This window comes from Rosa chinensis, chromosome 5, assembly GCF_002994745.2.
Source record: "Rosa chinensis cultivar Old Blush chromosome 5, RchiOBHm-V2, whole genome shotgun sequence".
Classification (NCBI taxonomy): Eukaryota; Viridiplantae; Streptophyta; class Magnoliopsida; order Rosales; family Rosaceae; genus Rosa; species Rosa chinensis.
In genome coordinates, this window is record NC_037092.1 from 18,397,979 (window position 1) to 18,410,381 (window position 12,403).

Here is a 12,403-nt window from a genome sequence, read left to right on the forward strand (position 1 = left end):
TTTAGGTAGTGTTGGATTTGCCTTCATTGGTTATGTCAAAAGGTGTGCTTATTTGGTTCAACAGTGAGGGTTACCTGTCATGTGTTTGGTAGCTTAGACCATCTAGTTTTTTTGGTATGAGACAACATATGATGTACGTGCCTTCTGGCTATAGATAAATTAATGAAATTATCCATTTCTCTCAGAAAAAAAGAAAGAAAAAAAAAGAGGTCTTAGACACTTTAGGGTGAATACTTTTTATTTCCTCAATCGTATCATTTCTTGTACTGTTTTGAGCCTAGGCTTTGCCTTTGGTCTCTTGGGCCTTTACCTTTTAATGAAATATTCATCATCCAAAAAAAAAAAAAAACAAGGGTCCTAGGCAACTTCATCTATTTGGGCATGTATTAAGAGGGTTTCGCCTCAGGTTTTTTTTTTTTTTTTTTTTTTTTTTTTTAAGGGTTTGGAACCCAGCCGAGCTGGGAGGCACAGCCCCACGCCCGGTTCAAATTAATAAAGGAAGAAAGCAACGGGGGGGACATAACAACCTGTACCCCGAGCTCGTTACATAGGAGATCAAGCATCTGAAAAGGAAAGTACAAGTTGGAACTCCAGAAAGGAGCCCATGAAGGCACTGGCTAAAGAACCAATTAAGATCACAGGAAAAGAGAAACTGAGATCGAACTGTCGAGAATTAGAGAAACCAAACTAACGCACTGAACCAGTTAACGAAACCGGTAGTCCGTCTGGCCTGAATAGTCATGACCAAAAGCGCTAATCAGGAAAGGCGGAATTGAATCCCACCAAGTTGGACTGTCATTCGTGGCTCCAAAATTAGCCAGCTTATCGGCCACACGGTTCCCTTCTCTATAGATATGGGAGATGTGCATTTGCAATTGGCGAATCGAAGCAACACAGTTTTTCCATCTAGTACGAAGACGCCAAGGCACCCTGGATGGATTGTTAAAATAGTGCATAACCAACATTGAATCGGTCTCTAACCATAGAGGAAACCAGTTACGATCACTTGCCAATTTAACAACCGCCATTACTGCTAATAACTCAGTGTCAATTGCCCATGGCACAAATGCTTTACAAGAGAAGGCGCCTAAGAAAGCTGCCTCACTGTTTCTAAAAATGCCACCAAAGCCAGCATGATTGGGATCACGAAAAGAGCCATCTGAATTTGCTTTGAACCAATTCTCTGGCGGGGGAGTCCATGTGACTGGAATATAACGAGGTGCCATGGGGCGGAGGGGGGAGATGCCCAATAGGCCGAAAATGGGGGTTACAGAGGATGCCAGGGAGGATGAGGCAAATATTAACCCTGCAGATTCCCTTAGTGATAGGGTGAAAAACTGCTTAAATCTTGATAGACAAAAAGCTCCCCCATCAAACTTTCTTTTGTTCCTTTCTTGCCAGATGCACCAAAGGAGGTTGCAGACAGCTATGTACCACAGTAACTTGGAGGAATAATCGAGGGGGGATAGCAAATTATAAAGGAAAAAATCATGGAGCGACGCACCTGGGGGGAATCGCAATCTGAAGAGGTGGTGGAGCCAATGCCATAATGAACTGGCGATCTCACAAGTCTGAAAAAGATGCATATGTGATTCAGAATTTGTCCCACAAATGAGGCATCTAGAACACAGGCTTGTACCCCGTTTCTGAAGAAAATCATCTGTATGAATTTTTCCATGCAAGACTTTCCAAGTGGTGACACTCTTTCTAGGTTGTATTGCAGCATGCCAAATGTGCTTGCACCATGAAGGACCAGGCATAGAAGGATCCAAGCCGTTGTAAGCATCGCTGGATGTCAATGATCCTGACGCCGTTTCAGACCAAATAACCTGATCAGGGGAGGGCTCCTCTGGGAGATCAATTGAGCGGATGGACTGGGCAAGAGCAGGCAACGTGCGACAGAAGCTTGCTGGTAAGTTCCACCGGCCATTCGCAATGAAGCAAGACACTTTGTCATTCAATAACTTTTGAACCTCTTGAACATAGTTGAGGGAAGTAGCAAGGGTTTCCCCCAACCAATTGTCACGCCAGAATCTAATGGATTTTCCATTACCAACAAGCCACTGAACCCCTTCCAGCAACCGTGGCCAGATTGGCCTCAGGTTATTGAAACTAATTGTTGGATTAGTGGCTTGGGTTCTCAAGTGTCATTCTGGCGCGACATCTTTTTAGGGAAGCCTTTCAGTGATTTTTGTTGGCATGCATGGGAATAGAGAAGATCATTTAATTGAGACTGGGTGATTTAATTAGTAATGGGTTTTGGAATTTTCCTCCTCTCTTTCAATTCCATTTTCTTGCTATTTGTAAGATTGTTTTACAAGTTCCATTGCCGTTAAATCTGTTGGTATCAGACAAGCTAATCTGGTCAGCTTCTTCATCTGGATAGCTTTTTGCCCATGAAGCAGGGCCAGTCCTGAGATTTCAAAGGCCGGTCCTGAGATTTCAAAGGCCTCTCCCTTATATATAATTTTTTTTTTTTTTTTGCCAATATCTATACAAAATCATATGAATAAAAGTAGATATAGAATTAATAACAAAACAAAGTATATGAATTGAATAAACGTCATGTTTATTGGGTCGGTTGTCTACATGGAAAAAGGAAAAGGTGAGCCATATTGTATTCACTTATTTCATTGAAATAAAAAGGAAAAACAAGTGAAATAAATCTTGGTAAGGCAGGTACAAGATAACTACGGTACCTCTGGAGTAGCACGATACTTAGTGTTTTGTAAAATCAAAAGAGATATATATCCATATAATTTGTGTGCAGAGTCTAATCTTCGGAGGCCCCGGAATCCAGTGGCTTGAGGCGGCAGCAACCCTTAGGGCGGGCCCTGCCGTGAAGCTTATAAATTCTTGCATCCTTGTCTTCCACCTTGGTTGGGGTAAAATTATTTGGCCGAAATATAAAGCTCCTCGCATGTCATTTACTTGTTTGAAAATTACTTCATGGTCGTGTTTCATTAGAGGATTTCTTGCAGAAACGTGATGTATCTATGCTACATTTTGTGTGCTCTTCCGCGAGAATGGTGAGTCTTTAAATCATATTTTTCTTCAATGCTCATTTGCTGCTACTATATATATATGGAATTGCAAGATTGAAAGCTTTGAGCTTCATGTTGTTCCTAATTCTATTTTGGAGTTATTGAATATGGGGTTGGCTGGGCGTGGCTCTCAATTATGTGAGCTAGCTTTGGGTTGCATGCTTTTGTTCTACTCTATGGTTCATTTGGCGCACTTGCAATAAAGCTAGATATGATGGTAATGAGTCTGATGTGTACCGATTCAAAGGTGAAAGAAAATATAGGAAAGGATCGTTGTGATTGGCGTCGTCAGACTGTTGATCACAATGGTATGGTGTCTTTAATCTAGACACAACAAGGGAAATCAAATTACTGAAAATGAAGTAACAATGCAAAGGGCTGAGGTTCTATTTATAGACTTCAACCATTGTACCTCTTGAGTGAAGAGGGGTAACTGATCAATCGTTATACCCTTTCATCATAATTGTCAGTATTTATGTACCCTTTTAGGATACGTGAATTTCCTTGTTCAAGTGTGTCTTGATGTACCAGTGTTATGGTATATCTCCTCACACATAGCATACTCATGTGAAGACACTTAATCACATGATCATATTCTAACATCTCCCACTTGATCATGATGATTCAAGTTTCTAAAGGCTTCTAGGTTCTGGATGTTTTTACTAAGTGTTGCTTGTTTCATCACAATCACCTTAAACCATCCATCCTAATTTACTTTGGATATCCATTCTGAGTATCATATATTTGATTACCCGGGACTTTCCAAACGTCAGATAATGATTTCATTTACCACATGTGCACACTTATGAATCATTTTCCATCTGACCCCAACTTATCTCATTTGATAAGTTGGCACAATTCTCATATATTAGGAATTTTAACCATCCACACCTAATATCAATGGTGACTTTAAAATCCGCGCTAACCCGAATATTATACAAACTCATTCATGTTGCCTCAAAGTGGATTTTACAGACAAGAAGATTTGTTATAATTTCGTTTCTTAGTTAGTGCCCTCTATCTTATTTTCGACCAATTTTAATCAGATAGAGTCGTATCAATTGTCACTTTAGGCGACCCTAAAACACTACAATGATGCTTACCAGCATGCTTAGTCACATCTAGATGACTTTAAACCCATTTTACAAACATGCTCTCTAAATTTTTCCAGAGTTAACCTTTTGGTCATAGGATCAGCCACCATTAGTTCAGAGGGTACGTAGTCGACCTTTACTTCACCTCTTTCAACTATATCTTGTATATAATGATATTTTACGTCAATGTGTTTTCCTTTGGAACTATTTGCTCCACATTTAATCAGGTAGATGACGGACTTATTATCACAAAACACATCAACAGCCTTTTTAGGTATACCTATATTCATATAATCTATGAAATGTTTGGCCCATACTGCAGTACTTACCAATGTGCTACAAGAAATATATTTTGCCTCCATAGTTGATTTTGCAACACATTTCTGTTTCTTACTTAACCAAGAAACAGCCGCTCCACCAAATAAAATGTTGATACCAACTGATAGGAGCCGCCCCGAATTTCACCCTGAAATCCGAAGAGGCCCTGCGGGGCCCACCTTAGAAAAAATTCTACCAAAAATTTGGCAAAACTCCCCCTAAAAATGGACTACCCAAAACCTGTAGAAAACATTTACACTTCTAAATCATCCATCCTTATTCTCCTGGAGCCACCCTGCTCCCCAAATAACATCAACTTCCAATTTCACAAATAACAATCTCAACCCACATTACAAGATTAATTTCACAGGTTATCAGAGCAATACTATTCCATTAGGTAGCAAAGAACACAGAAATAGAATGAGTACGCGGAAGCAATGCTGTTGGCTATGCCTCGACTCCATGTACGCCCGACCTCAATTAACCTAGCCTGCAAACTGGGCATTTGAAAACCGAAGGGCCCAGGGGAAAAGTAATTTAAAACACGTTAGCGTGAGTGGACAAAAATAAACAATTTTAACCAAAAGGAATTTTATACTTTCCCCATTTATTTCTCTATAAACTCCCGATGCATGCAATGTTTAAGGAAAACAAAACAAGAGAAGTTCTGAACAAGAAAAACCGACTAGCCCCGCTAGTCACAAACTAAATGAAAAGATTGAAACTCCGGTACTCAAGAAAATAAGACCAGCCCCGCTGGTTAAACCGAAATCGAACTAGCCCCGCTAGTCAAAAATAGTAAAGTGAGTAGGGGAAGACGATAGCCATACGAGTAAGCCACCCAGGCTCGGGTGATAGCCTCCCAAGCTAAAGTACTCCCATTACTCCCGTAATATACCCTTACGCCACTAAGTGTAGCGATAGGATACTGGGCTTCAGAATTACTGTCACAGAGACAGTAACCAGCGCCACAAAGGCGGAGGGCTTCGGTGATCCCGTCACCTCGCCACAAAGGCGGAAGATCAAAGCTAGCAATGATAAGTCACCCAAAGTATGGCAAAAGAAAATCCGAAAACCACAGTAAAATCATAAATACATAAGGCTTCCCCAACTCTCGCAAAAGAATTCCCATGACGTGTCCCACACGCCAAGATAATCTCAAATTCAAGAAAATAATAGGAGAGAATAATAATAAAACATAATCTCCATAAATCGAAACAAAACCAATTCCAAGATCATCATCAAGGCATTCCCAATGCCAAATCCGAAAGTCGATAAATAAATAAGAAAATATAAATAAACCAACGGCGTGTCCCACACGCCAAAAATATTCTCGGGTCAATGATGAATAAGCAAGGAAGTTCAATAATGAACTAATATTTCATTTGGAAAATACCATGGAAAATACTTTGTTGAAAAACAACATAATTCAAAGTTTCGAATCCGGGCATAACAAAATTAATATCCAAAAATCACAACCGGAATAATTCATAATCACTTCATGAAACTCATCAATGAAAGTAATTCCTCGTGATAAATCAAAATCAGGAATCCGAAAACAATTATATGCTCAAAATGTAATATGATAAATAACTAGAGCATTACTTTAAGAAATAAATGCATGCATCATTATTTAAAAGCAAAAATCCACTCACAGTACTATTCCGACGATCATGCATTCGAGTTCCATCATCGAGCAATAGCTTGGTACGACGCCCTGTACATAAATATATTCCGTGAATAACTATTCTAATCAAACACGATTCTCAAAATCGAATCCTCATAAATCATCTCTCCAATTCTTCTCGGATTCAGCCCAAATTATACCACTAATACCAATTCGTTAATTTAAAGGTTCTAAGGCAGAACCGAGAGATATCCGAAGGTCGGATTCTCGTAATTTTATAATCGAAACCCTAAACTTCAAAAATTCATAATTAATTCCAAGTTTCCCCAAAAATTACCAAACTTCACATACAAGCTCTACACAATTTATAGGATTTAATGGGCTAAAAAAATAGAATTTAAACGCCACCACTGTTCACGCATCACACTGTTCATGCGGCGGCCAACTCCTCGTCCGGCCACCAAATTTCAACCACATAATCATCTCAACATTTTAAGCATTTTTCATAACTGTGACCAAGTGAGAAAATACCTTGAAGTGCTCCAATTTTGCCGATGAACACAAACCCGGAAATCTCCAAACCCACCAATTTGGAAATCCTTCAAATTCACCTTCCAAAACGTGGAAATTTCAGCTAGAAGTCTTAAGGGAATATGATCAGTGACTCGAGGCGCTCCTAATAGAACTAATTTTCCCGCCGGAGATAGCCGAAAACTGGAGAATTTCACCGGAGAAGCAAATTGCTACAGTAACAATGATTGCATAAATTCGGGGTTTTCCGGCCAAATCACCGATACCCACTGATACCATCGTATAGAGGAGGAAGAGACGGTCCAAGGACAACTGGAATCACATCAATCGGACGCCGGACGGTGAAGAAATCGGAAAAAGAAAAAGGGAGGGCGACGCGGGGGAAGAGGGAGAGGGTAAGTTCTGAAATGGGAACTTACCTCGGTAAGTTTCCTTATATATAGAGAGTTATCATGAACAGTAAATTCACCTTTTCACTTATAACTTTCACATACGAACTCCGATTTTTACGTACCACATATGCACGCGCTCGGTTTAACGTCCTCTACAACTTTCATGAAGGAAATTTTCTCAAATTTTGACCCAAACAAAAAGTCAACTTTTAGGGCCACTAAAAGTACCAAAACGATAGTAAAAGTGAAAATAGTTGTCGTTTACCGTCCAAATGACTAGTAAACGGATAAATTAAGATACGGGATGTTACATTACCGCTCGTAGACTTTCTGTCATTCAAGTCTCCAGCAAAATCTGCATCACTATAACAAATCAAATTTAAATCACTTATTCCAAAACAAAGTTTCATATCTTGAGTGCCTTTCAGATATCACATAATTCTTTTAACGGCTTGCCAATGTTCTTTGCTAGGATTAGATTGATATCTGCTAACTAATCCTACAGCATGACAAATGTTTGGTCTAGTACTCCTCATTGCATTCATCAAGCTACCCATAGCTTGAGCATATGGAACATTTTTCATATAATTTATTTCTTCTTCTTGTATAGGACACATCTCCTTTGTAAGAATCGTTCCCTTACTAATGGGTGTACTAACTAGGTTGCATTCTATCATATTGAATCTTTTAAGATCTTATCTAGATAATTCTCTTGGTCCAAGTGGAGTAGTTTGGAATTTCTATCTCTAGTGATTTTTATTCCCAAGACATAGGAAGCTTCTCCCATATCTTTCATCTCAAACCTGGAACCTAAATATGATTTTTTTTAGTAATCATATCCATGCAATTTCCAGCAAGCAAGATATCATCTAGATGGTTCCCTTTTTCTTTTTCGTCTCTCACTGTTTTGTGCATTGCTATCAGGATCAAATGACATAACGTCAATATTATTTTGATCATCATTATTTATATCTATCATATTTATATCCATGCCATTGTCATGATCACCAATATCTATATCTATATCTCCCACTTGATCATGAACAATGGCATGATCACCAAGTTGGTCATGATCAAAGTCATCCTGATTTATTTCCACGTCAGATTCTTGAATTGGTGTAATCACATCGGTAGTTTCTATAAAAGCAGCATCTCTGCTTTCTATCAACCCTTTATCCTGGTGATAAAAACGATAACCTATACTGTTTTCCTGATATCCAATGAATTTACATTCCAAAGTCTTAGAATTTAACTTATCTCGAAGTGGTTTTGGAATCAAAACATGTGCCTTTTAAGTTTGACAAGTCTGGTTTTCTTCCATGCCATAATTTGTATGGTGTTAATGGTTTAGCCTTTGTATTTACTCTATTCAGTATGTATGAAGCAGTGGATAGCGCTTCTCCCCAAAAATGAAGAGGCAAGTCTGCATGGGACATCATTGATCTTGTCATCTCCATTAGGGTTCTATTTCTTCTTTCTGCAATGCCATTTTGTTGTGGTGTATACGGCATGGTATAATTGTGTCTTATGCCATGTTCTTTGCAGAATTCATCAAAAGCTTCATATTCACCACCTCTATCACTATTAAGAGACTTTATGGGTCTTCCTAATTGAGTTTCTACTTCTTTCTTAAATTCCTTGAATTTTTCCAAGGCATCCAATTTTTGTTTCAAGAAGTAGACATACCCATAACGAGAATAATCATCGATGAATGTAACAAAGTATTTCATTCCTCTATGAGTCTTAGTTCTCAAAGGTCCACATAAATCCGAATGTATAACATCAAGTAAATCAGAAGATTGCCAATGTTTAGAAAATGATTTTCTAGACATTTTTCCTTTGATACATGATTCACATATTTCAAAATCATTCAAATTTACTTGAGGTAACATTCCAATTTTGCTCATTCTGAGCAATTTATTTTTATTTATGTGTCCTAATCTCAAATGCCATAATAAAGTTGTATTTGAAGTAGAGACAAAAATATACTCGGAAGAAATATTTTTATTACTAATAATAATAATTGTGTACATATCATCGATTCTAGTACCCTTGAGTACTATTCGACCTGCCTTACCAATAGTGACTACACCATTTTTGAATCTCACTTCAAAACCCTTCTTTTCAAACATAGCAACAGAAATAGGATTTCTTCTAATGGTGGGTGCATACAAGACATTTTTGAGAATCACATTTGTGCCATTACACGGAAGCTTGCAATCTCCTTCTCCAAGAACATCTATGTATGTATTGTTTCCCATGTATATACGATGATCTCCTTGTGCCTTTTCGTTGATGTTGATGAAAAAGGATTTGTCCTTGCAAAAATGTCTTGTAGCTCCGGAGTCGACACACCATTGTTCTTCACATTCTGCTATGAGTGCTTCAGAGATTGTCAAAATTAATTCCTTAGGCTTGTCATTGGTCCTTTGACGTCTGGGGCATTTTGATCTAATGTGACCAATTTCCCCACAGAAGTAACACCCATATTTTTTGCTTTTGAACTTGAAATTCTTCTTGTTGCTGGTCTTGTGGAGACTATGGTTTTTTCTTTTATTATTATTGTTATATTGCGGTTTATGTTTTTGTGAGTCCATGGCTATTAGGAGGTTGCCTCTCTTATTTTCCTTTTTTCTCTTGTTCATTCTCACTTCTTCAACTGCTAACATAGCAGGCAAATTATTCATGGACAACTCTTTTTGACCATAGGTCAAAGAAGTCACCACATGATCCCATGATTTGGGAAGACTGTTGAGAAGTGTAGAAACTTGCATTTGATCAGGAATAGGATGACCAGCATTAGACAAGTCCTTTGCTAATACCTCCATTTTGGTAATATGATCCACCATATCATCATTTTCGTTCATACGAGTGTTGTTATATTTCTCAAGCAGCAATTGAATGTATGTTTGAGATTTAGGCCCATATTTTTCATCCAGCACATTCATGATTTCTTTGGCGGTCTCATATCCTTCATAGAGAGGAATCAAATCATCTTCCATATGATTGAGAATTGTAGCAATAGCTAATGCATTATCTTCTTCCCATTTAATATAATTCCGAGATGCAACGGGAGGCCTCTCAGTTTTTAACGTATATAACGTTTTCTCATGGGTAAGTAGATAGGTGATTCTTCTTTTCCATATGCGATGATTGATATTATTGAGCCTCTCTATCTTTAAATTTTCTGCTTTGCATTTACTGGCCATGACTCACAATAATAATAATGAAAACCACAATAATATATAACAAACAATAATACCAAAATAATACAATTGTAGTACAACTGTACTTGTAATGATGTACGTGAATATGTCTAATATATATGTAAATATATATATATATATATATATATATATATATATATATATATATATATATATATATATATACAGATCCTATCCAGAGCGAGGCATCGCTTTGAAATTTCAGAGCGAGGTTAGGGTTTAGGGTCACTTTTCGGTCGCATATCCACATCTCAACCGTTCAGTTTCTAGGTACTAATGTATAGATCATCTCTACAAAATTTCAGCCAAATTGATGGTCGTTAAGGCATTGATAACTGCCTTAAAGCTAGTACGGTTCAGGTTGGACAGATTCAGTTCGTCCATTAGTTTAAGCGAGTTAGATACCTTAAAGACCATCAATTTCGTTGAAATTTTGCAGAGATGATCTATACATTAGTACCTATAAACTGAACGGTTGAGATGTGGATATGCGACCGAAAAGTGACCCTAAACCCTAACATCGCTCTGAAATTTCAAAGCGATGCCTCGCTCTGGATAAGATCTGTATATATATATATATATATATATATATATATATATATATATATATATATTACTTATCTACTGTACGTTTATATTACTTATATTATATATAATATGTGTACTTAATTGTAAATTGCTTACTGAGCACAAGATTAATTAAACCTTGTGTAATCAAACTTCTGCCCGTCGCTCGCTCCACTTATTCCCAACTTATCGCCCCAAATCGAATACCCAGCAAAGTTTTGATCCTCAACCAAATTCTCACCCAAATTCCATGAAAAGTCAGGTTGATAATAGAAGAAAGAAGTGAAATAGTCTTGAGTTTTCACTTCTGGTATCTTTATTGGTGCCGATGAATCTGGTTCTGATGGGTGAATGGGAGACCAATTCAATTCGTCGTTCTTGTAGATTGGAGTTCTATAGAATTGACGAGGCGAGATGTATTAATTCAATGATAGATCCGTTGGCCTTTGGGTCTGGTGAATACGAAGATTCTCGTCAAAAACCGGCGTCGAGTCCAGACGAAACGATTTGAAGTAAGTTGAATCCGAACCCAAATGCTTCGAATGGTTGTCTTTCGGACCCAAATTGAATGCTTCTTCTTTTCCTTTAAACGACGCCTCTTTCTGTTGAAAGGACGCCTGTTAGCGATGGTTCTTGTTGAAACAGGGTTCCTGGTATGGGCGATTACACCACGGCGGGCCTGGAAGTCTGAAACGTTTGGGTCCGTTGTTGCCGTTGTAGCACGATCCCAAACTATTTTTGTACTCAGTATTCAGACGATAAGAATGAATCTTGCAAGGTCTGAAACTTACTCTTCCTCTCAGGTTTGATTCTCCTTTGAACCAACCGTTATTGTTTGAATGCTGTCTTTGTGGACTGTATTTGTATGAATTGCGATTTGATTTCCCTTGCATCACTAGAACTGCTCTGATGCCACTGAAAGAAAATATAGGAAAGGATCGTTGTGATTGGCGTCGTCAGACTGTTGATCATAATGGTATGGTGTCTTTACTCTAGACACAACAAGGGAAATCAAATTACTGAAAATGAAGTAACAATGCAAAGGGCTGAGGTTCTATTTATAGACCTCAGCCATTGTACCTCTTGAGTGAAGAGGGGTAACTGATCAATCGTTATACCCTTTCATTATAATTGTCAGTATTTATGTACCCTTTCAGGATACATGAATTTCCTTGTTCAAGTGTGTCTTGATGTACCAGTGTTATGGTATATCTCCTCACACATAGCATACTCATTGTGAAGCCACTTAATCACATGATCATATTCTAACAAAAGGTTGATCTCTGGGTGTGTAAACGCCCCATCTGTTTGGCATTTGAGTCCATGAATAACACAACTCAAGATCTTAGAGTGGCCCAACGTTTAGGAGCTTCATGTAGGCCAAGGCGTGTTCCTCGCCATACTGAGGGTCATTTGCACTCCCGCCATATGGTTGGATTAAATAATATAGATGTGGAAGATATCTAATGAAGCTGGTTGTGGTTTCAAGGAAGGTAATCAAGTTGCAAGTGTTCTTGGTAATTTTGGTTGTTCTTCTAATGATTTAGTTTGGTGGGGCTTGGCACCCCTTTTTATTTTTTATTCATGTAATAGATATCATTTG